The 20,341-nt window shown below is 40.3% G+C and overlaps 1 protein-coding gene across 4 annotated transcripts in view; it reads left to right on the top strand.

The window, feature by feature from the left end:
• FRMPD4 (FERM and PDZ domain containing 4) overlaps positions 1 to 20,341 on the top strand; it is a 295,945-nt gene that overhangs the window by 32,240 nt on the left and 243,364 nt on the right. The window contains exon 2 of one of the 4 annotated variants that reach the window (XM_070750808.1): positions 8,442 to 8,541. The exons of the other annotated variants lie outside the window; for them this stretch is intronic. The gene's annotated coding sequence lies outside the window, so the exon portion shown is untranslated. The remainder of the gene's footprint in view (positions 1 to 8,441; positions 8,542 to 20,341) is intronic. 4 annotated transcript variants of the gene reach the window in all.

Raw genomic sequence — 20,341 nt, 5'->3', positions numbered from 1 at the left:
GTTACCCCTTAGATCCATGATCGTGAACCTATGGCACGCGCGCCACAGGTGGCACGTGGAGCTATATCAGAGGGCACGTGAGGCATTGCCCTATGTCAGCTCCAGCGTACATGCGCACGTGGGCCAGCTGATTTTTGGCCTTCTTTTCAGTTGTTTTCACTCTCCCCAGATTTTAGGGGAGCTTCCTGAATCTTGAGGATGGTGAAAAATGGCCCAACAAGCCAATCAGAACTTTCTTTCTGAACTTCCAGTTTGCCCATTTGGCCATTGTTTGCCATCCCCACGCTTCAGAAGTCCATTCAGTGAGGCCTGTGCACATGTATGTGGGGTAAGGGGAATATGCATACACAGGGGGAGGGCATGGGTGTGATCATGTGCACACGCGCTAGTGCGCACCTGCACACTCTTTTGGCCCGTGAGCCAAAAAAGGTTTGCCATCACTGCTTTAGATGCTTGAAACAGCTGACCTGTTCTATTGAATGCTTATCTCAGAACTAGTTGATTAATGTCAGACATACTAAGAGATTCTTATTGGAAGCTCATTAAGCTTGTCTGATTTAGATGGTACATTTCTTATACAATCATGCTTCTCTTTTATAGTTTAATTGGACTGGGTGGTTAGAAACTGCTTAGTGTGACTCTAAAATACGGAGCTAAATTACAAATGTTACTGTAAATAATCTAATAAATATGTATGTATGCTAAATTTATACATGTTATACTTAAATACCATTAAAATTAGTATGTTGTATGCACAGATTATGTAGGGGAGAGATGAATGATTTAGGTCTAATTAAAATTAATTGTCCAGTTAATATTCTCAGTGATTATTTAGTGGGGAAGAACTTTATCATTCATGTCTTTTTGTTCAATTGTTACATTAATCCTTTTATGTGATCAAAAGTCCTCATGAGAAATTTAAATTGTAATAATTCCTGTTCCTGTTCCTGGCTATAAATATTGCCAGAAGATTAGGCAGAGTCAAAATACCATTGATGTATTCCATTTTTATCTATTGCCTTATTATTTCCAAAGTAGAAAGCTTCAACCTCAGGTGCTACTATTCTATTTTACATGTGTGCTGGATATAAAAATGGGTTTCAAGAAAAGTGGGATTTTCTCATTAAAAAATGCTTGAAAGAATCTCTTGGACAGCTTTTGTTGCATGGATTTGGTTTTTGAGTTAATAAATTGTTGAGAGTTGGGTATGCATGTTTAATAAATTATTAAGAAAGTTGCTGTAGTTATACTGGCAAGTTTTTTTTACCACTAGCAGTATGAAGATTTTGTAAAACCCATCACTTTTAAGACTGTAAAATGAAAAACTAGAATTGGTTAAATTGTTAGTTATTAGAAGATTTCACTCAAACTACTAAGACAACATGCTGCATCAGTTTTAGAACATTCTTAAATAACCAACAATGACCAATAATAATAAATTGTATGATTTGATGGATGGTTTTTTAACATTTGTGGCTCGCCCCAACTAATTCTTGGTGTTCTCACAGCCCTGTAAATTCATGACATCAAATTTACATGATATATTTTATTTAACAAATGGCATTTGAAAATATGCATTAAATTTCTGCTATACAGTGATCCCCCGGTTATTGCGAGGGTTCCGTTCCAGGACCCCCCGCAATGAGCGGGTTTTCGCGAAGTAGCGCTGCGGAAGTAAAAACACCATCTGCGCATGCGCGATCTTTTTTAAAAATTATTTTAAGGCCGCGCATGCGCAGACGGTGGGGCGACGGCAGTTCGGAGGCTGGCAATGGTTATTTTTCATGCCGGTCCCCCCCCCCCAGTCCAATTTTAACCTGGTTTTTTTCTGCTCTCAAGTTGCTAGCTCTCAGTGAGTACACTTGCCACTTATGATTTCCAAGTCCATTTTGAACCAGGTTTTTTTTCTGCTCTCAAGTTGCTAGCTCTCAGTGAGTACACTTGCCACTTATGATTTCCCAGTCCATTTTGAACCAGGTTTTTTTCTGCTCTCAAGTTGCTAGCTCTCAGTGAGTACACTTGCCACTTATGATTTCCAAGTCCATTTTGAACCTGGTTTTTTTCTGCTCTCAAGTTGCTAGCTCTCAGTGAGTACACTTGCCACTTATGATTTCCAAGTCCATTTTGAACCTGGTTTTTTTCTGCTCTCAAGTTGCTAGCTCTCAGTGAGTACACTTGCCACTTATGATTTCCAAGTCCATTTTGAACCTGGTTTTTTTCTGCTCTCAAGTTGCTAGCTCTCAGTGAGTACACTTGCCACTTATGATTTCAAAGTCCATTTTGAACCTGGTTTTTTTCTGCTCTCAAGTTGCTAGCTCTCAGTGAGTACACTTGCCACTTATGATTTCCAAGTCCATTTTGAACCTGGTTTTTTTCTGCTCTCAAGTTGCTAGCTCTCAGTGAGTACACTTGCCACTTATGATTTCCAAGTCCATTTTGAACCTGGTTTTTTCTGCTCTCAAGTTGCTAGCTCTCAGTGAGTACACTTGCCACTTATGATTTCCCAGTCCATTTTGAACCAGGTTTTTTTCTGCTCTCAAGTTGCTAGCTCTCAGTGAGTACACTTGCCACTTATGATTTCCAAGTCCATTTTGAACCTGGTTTTTTTCTGCTCTCAAGTTGCTAGCTCTCAGTGAGTACACTTGCCACTTATGATTTCCAAGTCCATTTTGAACCAGGTTTTTTGGCTCTCATGTCCTCCTTCCATCCCTCCCTCCTTCCATCCCTCCTTCCTTTCGTAAAAAGCACTTAAACAATGACAGAATAAAAAACCCCAGCCCTCACCTGTGTTTGAATTTCATTCACTCAGTCATTCATTCATTCTTCTCTATGCCACTCAGTCCCAACACTTTCAACCCACAAATTACCATTTCCCATCCCCTTAATGTACTGTACAGTACAGTACTGTACTGTACCTCTACCTGTACCTGTAACCTGTACTGTACACATTGAATAACACTTAGTCATCCTGATAGAAACAATAACAAAAATATTTATTTACATTTTTACATTTTTTTTGGGGGGGGTTAGCATAACTAGGATAAATCGGGATCTTCTTCTATCACCATGTCTACAATGGACACTGCAGGTGATGGTGTGACAGACCTCTTGGTTTTCGTGACAAACATAGTTATGGGCAGTTGTTGGCGCGTTTTCTTTTGCTTGGCTAACATGGCTCTGTATGGTGCAATGGTGTTGTCAAGGGAGGCCTTAAAGTGTATAGAGTGAGTCATGTTGGGATCCCAAAGTTCCGCCATGCGTTGCAGATGTGCAGCAGTTCTGTTCATTTCTGCAAGCCGCTCAAGCGTTAGGCCAACATCTTCTTCTTCCTCAGATTCTTCAGCTCCCTCCTCTTCTTCACTCGCTGACCTGGTCAGCTCCTCCAGATCTTTGTCTGTCAGCGGTAGGCCATGTTCATCAAGCAAACCATTGACTTCCTCTGGTGTCATGTCAACGAAGCCTTCTCCACCCAGTGCCTGTGCCAGCTTCACAGACTTCTGGACTGCAGCATCTTGAATTTCTTCCGGAGCAAATCCCCTGTGATAATGCACCACTTCTGGCCATAATTTCCTCCAGAAGGCATTCATTGTCTGTGACTTCATATCCACTAAGGCACTCTGAATGTTCTTCAGACAAGATGCAATTGTGTACTGACGCCAGTAGGCCTTCAATGTGAAGTTTTGATCAGCATCCATTGCTTCCACGATGCTTCCAAGAGAATTGCACGTGTACAGTGCCTTAAATGCGCAGATAATACCTTGATCCATCGGCTGGATAAGCGATGTGGTGTTTGGTGGCAAGAATTCGACTTGCACCCCATCATGTTCATCTGCCAGGTCATCATGGCCTCCAGCATTGTCCATTAGGAGAAGCACTTTGAAATCTAGTCCTTTGGCAGCCAAATAAACCTGCACCTGTGGGATGAAGCACTGATGAAACCAGTCCCGCGTGAGGGGTTTTGTAATCTATGCTTTAGGATTATGCATCCAGTACACTGGCAATGCATTCTTATTTCTGTTCTTGAGGGCTCTTGGATTTCGTGACTTATAAATTAGCCCTGGCTTCAGCAAAAAGCCTGCTGCATTCCCACACATGACCAAAGTCACTCTATCTTTCATGGCCTTAAAGCCAGGGGCTTTGGCTTCATCTTGCATCAAGAAAGTCCGTGAAGGCATCCTCTTCCAGAACAGGCCTGTTTCATCCATGTTGAACACCTGTTCTGGAAGGTAGTCCCCTTCTGCAATTAGATCTTTAAAGGTGCGCCGGACAAAGTTTTCAGCTGCACCTGTATCTGCTGAGGCAGCTTCTCCATGCAATGACACACTCTTCAGGCCATAGCGCCGTTGAAATCTGTCAAACCACCCTTTGCTTGCTGTGAATGTGGCTGGGGCTGAAGAAGCAGAAGATGTTGATGGCTGGGGGTCTTCAGAGTCAACAGCCCCTTCATCTACAGAGAATGACAGGAAAGGGAGAGAGAAGTGACTTGAATGAAAGCATACAGTCCTTCCATCCCTCTCTCCCTCCTAACCTCCTTCCCTCCTTCCATCCTTCTCTCCCTCCCTCCTTCCCTTCTCTCCCTCCCTCCTAACATCCCTCCCTCCTTCCATCCCTCCCTCCCTCCTTCCATCCTTCTCTCCCTCCCTCCCTCCTTCCCTTCTCTCCCTCCCTCCTAACATCCCTCCCTCCTTCCATCCCTCCCTCCTTCCATCCATCTCTCCCTCCCTCCTTCCATCCATCCCTCCCTCCTTCCACCCTTCTCTCCCTCCCTCCCTCCTTCCCTTCTCTCCCTCCCTCCTAACATCCCTCCCTCCTTCCATCACTCCCTCCTTCCATCCTTCTCTCCCTCCCTCCCTCCTTCCATCCATCCCTCCCTCCTTCCATCCTTCTCTCCCTCCCTCCCTCCCTCCCTTCTCCCCCTCCCTCCTAACATCCCTCCCTCCCTCCTTCCATCACTCCCTCCTTCCATCCTTCTCTGCCTCCCTCCCTCCTTCCATCCCTCCCTCCCTCCTTCCCTTCTCTCCCTCCCTCCTAACATCTCTCCCTCCTTCCATCACTCCCTCCTTCCATCCTTCTCTCCCTCCCTCCCTCCCTCCTTCCATCCATCCCTCCCTCCTTCCATCCCTCCCTCCTTCCATCCTTCTCTCCCTCCCTCCCTCTTTCCATCCATCCCTCCTTCCATCCTTAACACTTAACACTTAAATACAGTATGTAATGACAGAATAAAAAACCCCAGCCCTTACCTGCGTTTCCCTCATCTGCATCGCCTCCTTCTGTGTGTTCAAGACGGTTGTACAATTGCTGTGCCTTGGTCCTTATGGTGTTGGTATCCAAAGCAATGCTCTTTTTGTGGCAGTCTTGTACCCACACAGACAAAGCAGCTTCCATCTTCATAAGGCGTTTGTTTCTAGGCGTCACTATTCTTTTTGCACCCTTGTTGAATGATATCAGAGAAGTTTGCCTTATCTTCTTCTCCTCTTTCCTAATGTATCGCACAGTCGATTCGTTGATCCCATAATGCCGACCAACCTCTACATTAGAATGTCCCGCTTTCAGCATGTCCAAAAGTTCAATCTTCTCCTTGATTGTCAGCATCTTCCGGGTCTTTTTAGCATCGCCGGCTCCACTACGGGTGCAACGTTTAGGTGCCATCTTCCATGAAGTCTTCACAAAGAGCTCCAAGACACAGATGCAAGACACAACTCCAAGACAGAACTCCAAGACAGAACTCCAAGACAGGCAAGCTCCAAGAAACGGCTGCAAAAGTTGCAAGTTGCAAAGCAAAGCAAAGCAAAGCTGAGCAAACAACACTGATTGGCCGAGATTTCTGCCCATCAGCAATGACAACGGTGATTGGCTGAAATTTTGCTGTATCACCATTGCCATTGCAATGGCAAAGCTGATTGGCCGAGATTTCGGCCAACCAGCAATGCTACACGTCAGTTTGGTCAGTTTGAGCGGGAAAAACCGCGCAAGTATTTTTAACTTTCCCCCCCCCCCCGAAAAATCGCGATGTAGCCTGTAAAGCGTTTCGCAACGATCGAGATGGTAGCAATTGCTTAAAAATCGCAAATTAGCCCGTTCGCAATGATCGGGAACGCAATAACCGGGGGATCACTGTATACATCAATTTTTCTTGATAGTTTTTCTTTTAGCTGTACTTTCTGTGATGTTAATGCCTGATGTATTCCCAAGACTGCAGTGTTAGATCATCAGGAAAAATGTTGAAAAGATTTATACTTCTTGCAATCAGCTGGTCATTTGTATTCTTTTAGCAAGTCGTTGAGGCTGCCTAGAGGTTTATCTGTGTCATCAGGGTACCTGACAAATACAAAAGGACATGGAATAATGCAAAAGGACCTTGGAACTGCTGAAAGGGCTGTGTGTTGTAGACTGTAAATAGATGATTTATTGATTTATTTATTGATTGATTGTTAGAGTTGAAAGGGACCATGAAGGCCATCAAGTTCAACCCCCTGCCCAAGCAGGAACCCTATAGCACACCAGTCAAGTGGCAGTTCAATTTTCTCTTAAAAATGTCCAGAGTGTTGGAGTTCACGTCTGCTGGTAGGTTGCTCCATTGGTTGATCGCTCTGACCGTCAGGAAGTTCCTCCTTATCTCCCTGTTGAATCTCTCCTTGGTCAGCTTCCAGCCGTTGTTCCTCGTCCGGCCCTCTGGTGCCCTGGAGAATAAAGTGATCCCCTCCTCTCTGTGACATCCCCTCGTATACTTGTAGACTGCTATCATGTTCGCTCTGGCCCTCCTTTTCTCTAGGCTATCTATGCCCAGTTCCCTCAGTCTCTCTTTGTAAGTCTTGGTTTCCAGTCCCTTAATCATCTTGGTTGCTTTTTTTTTGCACCTTCTCTAGAGTTTCAATGTCTCTTTTGAAGTGTGGTGAACAGAACTGAATACAGTACTCCAGTGATGATGTTGTATCCCTGTCCCTCTGTTGAGAGAGGGCTGTTCAATTTTGACATAGATGGCCTCTTTGATGCTTCTTTCAAACCAACGGTCTTCTCTGTCCAAAATTTGAACTTTGCTGTCTTCAAAAGTGTAGCCTTTGTCTTTTAAATGCAGATGGAGTGTTGAATCTTGTCCTGATGGGTTCATTCTCTGGAGCCAGGAGTTGCAAACACCCAAACTAGGCAGCATTGCTATGTCCCATAGGACAAAGATATAGAAGTTGTGTCTTTCAACTGCTCTGTCCTACACAGCTATTCAATGTGACCAATAATTTTGAGATTGCTGAAATTGTCATCCAAGGTATCTGGTTCCAGAACTTGCAATAACCTTGCAGGTGCTAGGTTTAATGATAAAATAAGTTCAGGTATTCATCTGAAGCTTTATGAATAATTACATTAAGTACTGGCAATAAAATATCCATAAAGTATTTTCTCCAGAGGAACCAGTTTTCTTATTTTCGTTTTGGTAAAGAAAAGAACTGAACTATTATATAGTTCAGGTAAGAGAAGAGGGGACTATAAATCAGATAGAATGTCTATTAGTTTCTCCTATACATTTATATGATTGTTAGTTTGTCTCAGAGATTATGGATTCCACTATTGTTGCAAATATTTCATTTCTAGCAGGATACACGAATATTGAACTTCATATACTCTCTGATAAAGGTGGCTGGTAGGAATCTTCAGTTTTCTTTGGCGTTTATTATACCCTGCACATCCAAAACTGAGGGAGAATGCATTTCATTTCATTTATAAAATGAATTATATTTCAGAAAGCACAGCAAGAAAACGCAGTATGCAAAGTGGGCTGTTTAAAAAACAAAACAAAGAGCCCTCGGCTTAGAATTAGATAGTGCCTAGAGCAGTGATTTTCAACCTTTTTTGAGCCGCGGCACATTTTTTTACATTTACAAAATCCTGGGGCACACCACCACCCAAAATGACTCAAAATGACACCCTAATACACTCTTCTCTCTTTTTCCATCCCTGTGTCCTCCCTCCCTCTGTGTGTGTGTGTGTGTGTGTGTGCGCGCGCGCGTATACATACTCTTGAACCATTTCCCAAAACAGGTGAGGGCTGGGGTTTTTTTCTCTCTTATTCTTTGGGTGCTTTTTATCATATGCTTTAAATCAAGAGTCACTTCTCTCTCTCTTTTGTTTCTCTCTCTTTCCTCTCATTCTCTGTCTCAATCATTTTCTCATTTCTCTTTTTTCCTCCCCTTTTTTCTCTCATTTCTCTCTCTCCCTCCCTTCCTCTCCTTTTCTCTCTCTCTCTCTTGCTTTCTTTCTCTCTTGCTTTCTTTTCTCTCTTTCGCTCTCTCTTGCTTTCTCTCTCATTCTTGCTTTCTCTCTCTCTCATTCTTGCTTTCTCTCTCTCATTCTTGCTTTCTCTCTCTTTGTTTTCTTTCTCTCTCTTACTTACTTTCTCTCTCTCTCACTCTCTTTCTCTCTCTCTTGCTTTCTCTCTCTCTCTCTCTCAGCAAAAAGTTGCGAGACCGGAACCTGAGCTTCCTTCTTCGCGGCACACCTGACCATATCTCGCGGCACACTGGTTGAAAAACACTGGCCTAGAGTGATCAAGTAAGTCAAACCTAACCTTGAAAAGTTCATTGGTAAAGGCATTCGTAAGTAGAGTTACCACTGTATTGTCATTGTAGCACAAAGTACTCTACATGTTTTAATACGTTGCATTGAGAGTGTTAACATACAATTTTTGGCTTGATAAACAATATTATATCTTTTCATTTGATATCATTTTAATCCTTTTTGGTAGGTGATTTTATGTTAAATAAGGAATCTATGCATTAGCTGTTAAGTGTTTTTAGAGAAGCTGCCTCGGGCTTTTAAGCTTTTAACAGTAGGTTATAAATGCAGGAATCAATAAATGATAGACGATTTCCAAGAACTATATAATATGTTGCATTATGGGAAAATATCTTAAGATTACCGTACCTTGTTGAACTAAATTAAAAATTGCTTTATCTAATAGTATTTTATTTTTAATAAAAATAAATTATAAAAATAATTTAAGTTTAGAAAATTTTATTATTTAGGAATTTTTATATTTGATACTGAAATTATTTTTAGTATCTAAAATTCCTTGGGTTTTTTAAAAGCATGAAATACCTAAAGGCAAGAGGTCATTTTATGATTGTAAAATAATTACATATTTATATTACAATGAAGCTGAAGATGTAATATTATTGTTCTTCAAGTTCTCCAAGTAAGTCTCCCCAAAATAAAACATCTATGATTTTTGTAGTTGAATCCAAGTGAGATTCAGCTGACTAATCTGTTTACAGTCATATTAGAAAATTGTCATTAGAATACAGGGTGGATAAAAATCTATGATTTTTATTTTAAAAAAATGTTTTCATTCAAATTGGATTTTAAAAATTTAAATCAGATTTTTTTTATTTTTATCAAATTTATTTTAATAAAATGCTTTTGGAGTAAATATCTAAAGGTAGTTTTCTGTTTAAGGTACATTAATAATTTAGTTTATTCAGCATGAAATAAGCTTAGTTATGTAGCATGAGAGTATATATTCAATATTTACATTTTTGGTAAACTCATTCAGTGAATTCAAGCTCTGCAAGCTGAGATAACATGAACTGCATTGATGCATGAACACAATTTCACAGTAACTGAGAGAAATCATAAACAAAGTTAAGGAATATTCCTTTATCCCATTGTTTTGCAAATCTACACTACAAACTATGATTATTTGAAGAGAAATGCATCATACTACTAAGCTTTGTGTGTTAGGAGGAAGGGCAAGTAGTAAAAATGAAGCAGCTTATAGATCCATTATGGCATTGCTTGTTAGCGCACATCCACTCACCTGCTTTCTGCCACGTCCCTTACCTTGTTGAATCACTGTCACATCACTAGTCATCCCAATAAAGTGAAAGGGACTGTTGGTGAGTCAACAGTGGGTCAGAGCAGGAGCCGCTGAGTGAAAGAGATGATAGTTCCTCTTTAAAAATTACGATTTAAATTGAGTTACGGTAATTTTAATCAAGCCTTTTTACTAGTGATTTAAATCTTCTTGATTTAAATCAAATCCATCCTGTTAGACTCTGTGTGTGTGTGTGTCACCTATGAATTTTTTTATTCATGAGTTTTTCTTTCTTTTATTATCTAGGTTCTGAAAGTTTAGCTTGTCTAAATTATTATTTTTAAATAAAAGTAAACTTTATTTAAAAACACAAAATACAAACAATTAAACTCACACAGAAAAGGAGAAAAAAACATTAAAATAAAAGTTGGACATTTTTGTGATGTGCCTGTAGTACAAATGGACAAGACCAATGGACAAGGCCATTGGAGCTGTGAGTTCCGCCACCTGCTTACTGGATCCATGTCCCTCCTGGCTGATTTCGGCCAGCAGGGAGGTGACATGGAGCTGGGTCCAGGAGATTGTCAACGCTTCTCTGAGGAGGGGATCCTTTTCGGATCCCTACAAGGAGGCACTTGTGCGCCCCTTCCTCAAGAAGCCTTCCCTGGACCCAGCCATTCTCAATAACTATCGTCCAGTCTCCAACCTTCCCTTTATGGGGAAGGTTGTCGAGAAGGTGGTGGCGCTCCAGCGGTCCTTGGAAGAAGCCAATTACCTCAGCCCTCAGCAGTCAGGATTCAAGCCCAGCTACAGCATGAAAACTGCTTTGGTCGCGTTGATGGATGATCTCTGGCGGGCCCGGGACAGGGGTTTATCCTCTGTCCTGGTGCTTCTCGACTTCTCAGTGGCTTTCAATACCATCGACCATGGTATCCTTCTGCGCCGACTGGAGGGGTTGGGAGTGGGAGGCACTGTTCTTCAGTGGTTCTCCTCCTACCTCTCCAGTCGGTCGCAGTCGGTGTTAGTGGGGGGTCAGAGGTCGACCTCTAGGTCTCTCCCTTGTGGGGTGCTTCAGGGGTCGGTCCTCTCCCCCGGGCTATTTAATATCTACATGAAACCGCTGGGCGAGATCATCCAAAGGCATGGGGTGAGGTATCATCAGTAGGCGGATGATACCCAGTTGTACATCTCCACCCCATGTCCAGTCAACGAAGTAGTGGATGTGATGTGCCGGTGCCTGGAGGCTGTTGGGGTCTGGATGGGTGTCAACAGACTCAAACTCAACCCTGATAAGATGTAGTGGCTGTGGGTTTTGCCTCTCAGGGACAATTCCATCTGTCCATCCATCACCCTGGAGGGGGGAAACATTGACCCCCTCAGAGACAGTCCGCTACTTGGGCATCCTCCTCGATCCACAGCTCACATTGGAGAAACATCTTTCAGCTGTGGCGAGGGGGGGCGTTTGCCCAGGTTTGCCTGGTGCACCACTTGTGGCCCTATTTGGACTGGGGGTCACTGCTTACAGTCACTCATGCCCTCATCACCTCGAGGCTCGACTACTGTAATGCTCTCTACCTGGGGCTACCTTTGAAGAGTGTTCGGAAACTTCAGATCGTGCAGAATGCAGCTGCGAGAGCAATCATGGGCTTCCCCAGGTATGCCCATGTTACACCAACACTCCGCAGCCTGCATTGATTGCCGATCAGTTTCCGGTCACAATTCAAAGTGTTGGTTATGACCTATAAAGCCCTTCATGGCATTGGACCAGAATATATCTGGGTCCGCCTTCTGCCGCATGAATCCCAGCGACCGGTTAGGTCTCACAGAGTCAGTCTTCTCCGGGTCCCGTCAACTAAACAATGTCATCTGGTGGCACCCAGGGGAAGAGCCTTCTCTGTGGCGGCCCCAACCCTCTGGAACCAGCTCCCCCCCGGAGATCAGAATTGCCCCTACCCTCCTTGCCTTTCGTAAGCTCCTTAAAACCCACCTCTGTCGTCAGGCTTGGGCGAACTGAACTACCCTTTTCCCCCTAGGCCTATATAATTTATGCATGGTATGTTTGTGTGTATGTTTGGTTTTAAATAAGGGTTTTTAATTATTTTAAACATTAGATTTGTTATATGCTGTTTACTACTGTTGTTAGACGCCCTGGGTCTACGGAGAGGGGTGGCATACAAATCTAATAAATAAATAAATAAATCTAATAAATCTAATGGTGCTTATTTACTATTACATAAATTATATTTACATATATACATCGAGTTTTAGCAAAGATCTTATTCTTATCTAAATTCTGAAGGCTGAAACATTGCTTGATATGATTCATGGAATTGATGATGAAAACAAATTCATTTATAATCCAGATTATGCAGACAGATCAAGGAATTACAGTTTTGAGCAGTATTTTGGCAAGAAATGAAGCATAGAGTCTCCAGAGAGGGACGGCATACAAATCAAATCAAATCACTTTTAATCAAACTTTCTACTCAAGAGATTTGATTCTTTAGAATAGTGTTCCTGTCAGAAAATATTAACTTTTGAGCATTAAAATTCAAAATATATCAGCTTTTAAGAAGTTGCATACATAAAAAAGGGAAAATACAGCATTAATGCCATAGATATATAACCAGAAAAATACCTTTTTCTTACTAAATTGCATTGCTACTACAATCAGCTTCATAGAAACATTAGATTTTTTTCATTAGATTTCCCCAATTTCCCTAAAATAGAGATTGGATAACAATCACTGAGCTATTCTGTGAAGCACTTTTCTTTGCAAATGGGCATACCACTGGATGAACTTGCAAGATCAAAATACTGTAACTCATTTTCTTTTTAGCCACTTATTCATTACATTTATTTATTGGCCATTTTTATACCATTATCAGATTCTGAGCAATGTATAACAAAGAAAGGAAATCAAAACAACAGATATTTCTTAGCAATCATATGTATTAAAAATGGAATACTTATGGTTGGTCAATTAGGTTCTAAGGCATGGTAGAATAATTATTGATGGGTTTTTGGCAGGCTAACTTTCAGACATACATACAAAGAAAAAAAACAGAAGTAATTAAAAAATCTGTACTAGGTTAATTATAACTTAGTTATGTTCCAACTTTTTTGTTTGTGGAAATGATACCTTCCAACACCAAAAAGAGGGGGAAATGGGGGGAGGGGAGTTGGAAATATACATACATTTCCCTATAGGAAATATTTGTACTGGAAGTGTGCCTATTGGTCACTAAGAGTAAACATCTACAGCTGAAAGACAGAAAAGAAGGAATAGACTTTTTATCATTGCTTGTATAAAAACAGGCTAACTTAATTTAAAAAGAAATAACTGTGATTTATGGGTTATGGCTTATTGAGGAATGAGATAATATTTGCAAACCCTTGTAAGCATCCATGCTGTCAGTCTCTTTTTCAATATCTATTCTGTTCCAACATATCTTTTAGACTTTCTTGAGCATCTAGTGACTGCTACAGAAGCATCATATTTTGTCATATCTGAAAAGAGTAAGTCAGAACAATGTAAGACAAAGTACAGATGAATTATGAAGCAAAACCAATTCTGACCACATATCCGATGAAATCTGTTATTGACTATGGTTTTTACATTATCTGTCCCTCTGTCTGTTTTCATAATTTTCAATTTAGAAGAGGAAGCAGAAAATGTATGTCACTGCAGTAAATCAGGACCAAGGATAGCTCCCAGTGAAAAAGGCCAGGATGTACAGCAGGGGAAAGAAAAAAAATGAAAATTTGCTTCCAGTCCTCAGTTTCTCCTTTATTTTCCCAGGGGATTCTAGCAAGCTGATTAAGAAGAAATACAAAAATTGCTTTTGGCTTTGAAAACAAATTAAACTAAAAAAAAAGTTTGATTTAATGACTATAAACGTTTAGGTGAAAATATCTGATTAGGTGAAAATATGTATGTATGTTTTTAAGAGGAAAAATAAAGACAGCAAAGTATTCAAATCCTATCTTTTTAATCTTTATCTTTGAAAATAGAGATGATAGTGATAATCTTAAGGTATTTTGGCATAGACTTACTCATTAGATGAGTTACAAAACATCTGTGTACTACTATAATTGTATCCACCTGTTTGTTTATACCCTTACGTTATCCCAAATGGTGCATTATATTGCAACAATTTTTGAATCAAGGTACCTAGAAACCATAACTTTCAAATGTACAAAAAGTGCCCTTCAACTTTGTCAAAGAACTATTTTAGTGAGTGCATCATTTCGGCACAGATTAAAAAACCCCCCAGATCTAACTGTTTCTCACGGTTTCTGTATAATTAAAAAATAGATAATCCCCTCCCTTATCGTCACATGTTGCATTGTCCAATTAGGTGTTCTGGATCTCTCTTGCAACTCCTCTTAAACTCTGGACAGTACTTGTTGAGATGATATTGATTCCCATGGGATGATCTGTTATTGTCTAGCCTGATATTCCAGACCTTTCCTTCTGTGTAGCAAGCAGTGAAATGGAAAGATGCTGCAGTAGGCCTGATCTGTTTCAAAATTGACAAAAAGAGCTTTCTACTTCTTAGCATGAATGTTACTACTGTATAGCCGTTTTAGGCTAAAAGATATCCATGATTTCTAGTTAATCTGTCACTCCCAATTTTGTTCTTTAGCAACTTGAAGTTGGATGGAACTGGTTCCAGTTCCAGGTGGAACTGGTGGTAAAGAGCGGAATCAGTATGCCCAATAGCTCCCTCCTTTTCGTATTGTTTTTATATATTGAATCTAAATTCATGGAGCAACATTGAACATTTTATTTTCAAAAAAGTGTCAGATGAAACATCAGTTAATTTCTTTTTGACAGTGCATCAGTTTTCAGTGTAATATTAAATGATTTTATTATCTAGCAAATTTCAAATAACACACTGAAGCCATTTTTCTCCAGTTTCAAAAATACTTGCTAAATTAAAAAATAATCTTGCTTTTTTACTTGGTTTTACTGCCAGGCTCTGTAAACTCAAACTGAGAACAATCTATTTTTCAGGCACAAATAGCTCAGTTTTCTTAATAACACATTGAACTGAAAGGGATAGGGTTATAAGAATTTCAGCTGCAAAACTATTTCCTACTAGAAATATGGAAACATAAGGTGGAACTTTCTGAGATTTCTTCCTTATATTTTTCTTGTAAAAAGAGAAGGAATCCATTTACTAATGTATCTGTTTATGTACCGTATATACTCAAGTATAAGTCTAGTTTTTCAGCACCAAAAATGGGCTGACTTATACTCGAGTCTCTGCCGGCACTCGGGCGCTGCAATGGCCCGAGCGCCGGCAGCAGGGGTAGGCTGGACCCACCAGGGCATGGAACCATTCTGCCAATGGAAATGAAGCTGCACACAGCTTCAGCTGACTAGCAGCAGTCACTTCCGGGATTACCGGTCTTGGCTCTCTCTTTTTCCCCTGCTGCTGCTGCGTCTGCACTCCTCACCTTTTCTCTGTTTCCTCCCTCCTGGCCTCGGCGAGCTTCCCTCTCTCCTGCCCGGCTCCCCTGCAGCCTCATGCAGCCACCTCCCGAGGCAATTCAAAATAAAGTTCTGTAGCATAAAAATATTTTTTTGCCTTTCACGTAGCCTTTGTTAAGAAAATGAAAAAGTTGGATAGTTTCATAGTAATACCCAACAATCCAATCTCAACTATAATGTTAAAAAATATTACAGTTCCCCCCTCCACCATTGCTAGCAATTACCCAATTTCATTTAAAGTTCTATTTCACACCAAGTATAGAAATGTCTTAGTTTCAAATAGCTAGATGTACGTAACACTTGGATTGGAAGATTACAGCATTCAGTGCACCTCTGTGTGTAGTCATTCTAGCCAGATTACCTTGAAATATCTTTGGACAATGCTGGCTCCCTTGGCTAAGAAACAGAAATGATCACCACCCCTAAAGTTGGACACAACTGGAAAGGGGAAACTTTTAACTTTATTGCATTATGTTGTTGCAATACTACTGGTCGTAGCAGATGGAAGCATGACTTAGCTGACTTTGGTTGCTTTCAAAATAAGTTTGAACCTGTTAATATTTGAATGAAAAACCAGCAAATAATGTAACATAGTCTGGGAAACTGAAGAAAATCCCAGTAGAGTATCTTGGTTTTCTTAGTCATGTCATATTTGTCCATTTAGGAGAAATGTATGTCTGTCATTAAGTCCTTTGCTATATGTCCAGTTTTAGCAAACTGATTTAGTAAGTGTTTCTTTGAAACAAACAAACAAACAAACAAACAAACAAACAAACAAACAAACAAACTACCATAGCTTTAACTTTAAACCATCTACTATGGACCTCAGCCCATTCCTAAGAGGTCTTTAAGGGACGTGTATAAGTGCACCAGCATGCCTACAAACACCATCTTACTGTTCCCATTATTCATATCCATTTCCTGTGTTCATGTTCATGTTTATACTTATATCTGTTATCTTATGCATGTATAACAAACTAAATAATTAAATGAAATAAAATAAAACCCAATATCCTGTGACTATTTCACAATGAAAGCATTTGGAATTCTGAAATATTAGATGTTGCCTTATAATCTTCAAAATGATGATGGCATGACAGTAACATTTTCTTATTAAGTAAAACAAACTGACTAAAGAATGGATCTTTCAAAGATAACATTTTTGGCTGTGAAATACCTTTTTATCAAAGGCAATGTTTAAAAATGCTTCTGTGTAATTTTATTCCCAAATTCAGACACATTAGAAATACTCTAAATTCTAAACTGATTTTCTAATAAATATTTTTTAATTTTTTACCAAAAGAAAGTAGTGTTAATATTTCTTAGTGTGTTCCACTTAACTCATACTTTTGCATGAGTAGAGTTCCTACAAGACAAGTATGAGAATCATGTACACATTCTAAGCATTCGTTTTGCTTTAATTATGTTTCTAACTGCTCAGGATCTGCTACAAATTGATGCAGATTACAAAAGGAAGGAGTGAGGCAGAGAGGGAAGGTAGGTAGAAAGGTTCCCTGTGGGAGAGGCAATTAAAAAGTGACTCAGACTGTTATCAACTGCTATCCGATTCAATATTCTTAAAGGATAAAAGCAGAAAAAAGAAAAAATACATTAAAACATAAATGGTACAAACATTAAGGACTGGGTAAAAAGACTTCTCTATTAATTGACATTCTAAAGGCAAAGATTGTTGATAGTCTAATGGAAACACTCCCCCCCCCATATTTCCACATCCTTAGAGCAGAGAAGAAAAATATTTTAATCTGAAATTATATAAAATTACTACCTTAATTTTAAACTACTGCTAATCCAAAACCCAAGATTGCCTGTCTTGGGTGGTATGCCTGCCTAGAGAATATCTATTTATTTGTAAAAGACAGTGCAATAACAATTTATATGCCAAATATTGTGATAATGATTCATTTGTGTCAGTGGATGGTTTAATTTGTTTAGATTGTGTTCCATTAAAACATTTGCAGAAAACTTATAAGTAAATAAATGAACTAATAGAAACATAACTACCGGTAAGTCCTTGAATGTATGAAGAATTTAAAGCATTTCTTATATGACAATAAGAATTTAAGCCACTCAGTATTTAAAAAAATAAATGTCCAATTAAGTTTTTAATTTAAAGTAAACACACAGGCTTGTAATTCAGAAACACAGCAGGAAGATGCAGTTAAGATATCTTTTTATTAATTCTTCCAAAGGTAAAGTATATTTGTTAACTATTCATAAAATGAAGGTTGTCTATGGGATCGTGATGGGTCAGACACAACTTCACAACTAACAAATTTAATGTGTTTTCATTACAAATTTTTAAATATATAATTACAAGTGTTATATTTTTGGTATAATTGCACTATTAAATTCCCTGAGAATTTGATTTTTTTAAGCTTATGAACATTAATTTTATTGTGATCAATTATCTTTCAACATATATTTAGAGAAAGGAATATCTTTATTTTTTAGTAATCTTGTATCATTCTTTATCCCCAATCCTATTGCATGATAGAAGTTATTTGTCTTTTTAAAATTTTCAACCCTTTGTAAGCTGCCCAAAATTTAATGTCAAATCAGAGGAATAATAATGAGGAGGAGGAGGAGGAGGAGGAGGAGGAGGAGGAGGAGGAGGAGGAGGAAGAGAATGGAAATGGAAGAATGAAATGAATGGAAACATAATGAAAGCATTAGCAAAGGATGAAGGTTACAAATACCTAGGCATATTGGAAGCAGATAACATCTTGAATGGAAAAGTCAGAGTCAACACAAAAGGAATACATCGGGAAGGTCCACAAAATATTAAAATCAAAGCTGAATGCTGGAAACATAATTAAAGCTATTAATACACAGGCAGTTCCAGTGATACACTACTCAGCTGGATTCATCAACTGGACTTTGGCTGAATTGGAAAACTTGGACTGGAAAATGTATAAACTTTTGAATATGCACCACATTTTATGTCCCCGAAGTGATATCAACAGGTTGTATCTGCCAAGGAAAATAGGAGGCAGAGGGCTATTGTGAATCCATCAAACTGTAGAAGAAGAAATATGAAGTTTGAATGATTATGTGAACCAAAGCACAGAAAAATTGCTGCAGGCTGTGGAAATGGAGAACATTATAAAAACAACAGGAACAAAGGCAGAATCTAAGGATGGATGACAGCTGGATGACAGATTAAATAGATGGAAAACCAAAGCTTTGCATGGACAACAGTTGAAAAACATTGAAGGAAAATGTGATGATATTCTTACATGGGCATGGCTTAAGATGGGAACCATCAAGAAAAAAATGGAAGATTTAATATCACTACTCAAGAACAAGCACTACAAACTAATGCCATGAAAGTGAAGATACAAAAATCCACTGACAATTCAAACTGCTGCCTTTGCAACAACAAAGTTGAAACTGTTTTACACTTAATAAGTTAGTGCAGCAAAATTGAGCAAACTGATTACAAAGTTAGATATTATCGAGTTGTTAAATTAGTCCACTGTATCAAAGTGGAAAAAATTATTGAAAATGTGATGGTAAAGCTCTTGTGGAACTTTTGAATAGAGACAGAATGTCATTTGGAACACAACATGCCAGATATCATGATAATCGAAGGCCGAAGAGTATACAGTGATCCCTCGATTTTTGCGGTCTCGATTTTCGCGAAACGCTATACCACGGTTTTTCAAAAAGTAATAATTAAAAAATACTCCGCGGTTTTTTTTCTATACCACGGTTTTTTCCACCCAATGACATCATACGTCATCACCAAGAATCACTTCTCAGTCTCTTTCTCTTTCTTTCCTGTCATTCTCTCTCTTTCTCTATCTCTCCCCCTCTTGCTTTCTCTCTTTTTTATTATTTATTTATTTATTTATTATTTAGATTTGTATGCCGCCCCTCTCCGAAGACTCGGGGCGGCTCACAACAGAATAGAACAAATCATAAATAATCAGAAAACTTTAAAATTTATACAAGCTTTAAAAGAACCCCATAAACTAACAGACGCACACACAAACATACCATGCATAAATTAAACATGCCCGGGGGAGGTGTTTCAGTTCCCCCATGCCTGACGGCAGAGGTGGGTTTTAAGGAGTTTACGGAAGGCAGGGAGAGTAGGGGCAGTTCTAATCTCTGGGGGGAGTTGGTTCCAGAGAGTCGGTGCTGCCACAGAGAAGGCTCTTCCCCTGGGGCCCGCCAACCGACATTGTTTAGTTGACGGGACCCGGAGAAGGCCCACTCTGTGGGACCTAATTGGTCGCTGGGATTCGTGCGGCAGTAGGCGGTCTCGGAGATATTCTGGTCCAGTGCCATGAAGGGCTTTAAAGGTCATAACCAACACTTTGAATTGTGACCGGAAATTGATCGGCAGCCAATGCAGACTGCGGAGTGATGGTGAAACATGGGCATACCTAGGTAAGCCCATGACTGCTCTCGCAGCTGCATTCTGCACGATCTGAAGTTTCCGAACACTTTTCAAAGGTAGCCCCATGTAGAGAGCATTACAGTAGTCGAACCTCCATCTCTTGTTTTCTTTCTCTTCGCCCGCAGGCGGGCGAACGGCGGGCGAGCAGGCAAGCGAGCGGCGGGCGGGCGAGCGGTGGGCGAGCGAGCGGCGAGCGGGCGAGCGGGTGGGTGGGCGAGCGGCAAGCGAGCGGCAGGCGAACGGGCGAGCGGCGAGCAGGCGGGCGAGCGGCAAGCGGGCCGGCAAGCGGGCGGGCGAGCGGCAAGCAAGCGGCAAGCGAGTGGGCGGGCGAACGGGTGCCTATGGGTGGCCGACATTAAATACAACCATTGCCAGCCTCCGCACTTTCGTCGCTCCCCGGCTCCACCATCTGCGCATGCGCGGCCATGGAAAAAGGGCGCGCATGCGCAGATGGTGTTTTTACTTCCGCACCACTATACCGCGGAAAATCGATTATCACGGGAGGTCTTGGAACGTAACCCCCGTGATAATTGAGGGATCACTGTAGTTTATTGATATCACTGTACCAGGAGATGCCAGAGTCGAAGAAAAAGAACTGGAAAAAATTACAAAA

The sequence above is a fragment of the Erythrolamprus reginae genome, chromosome 4 (genome assembly GCF_031021105.1).
Source record: "Erythrolamprus reginae isolate rEryReg1 chromosome 4, rEryReg1.hap1, whole genome shotgun sequence".
Taxonomy (NCBI): domain Eukaryota; kingdom Metazoa; phylum Chordata; class Lepidosauria; order Squamata; family Dipsadidae; genus Erythrolamprus; species Erythrolamprus reginae.
Note: the sequence above shows the minus strand (reverse complement) of the source record. Positions and strands in the feature narration are given on the sequence as shown.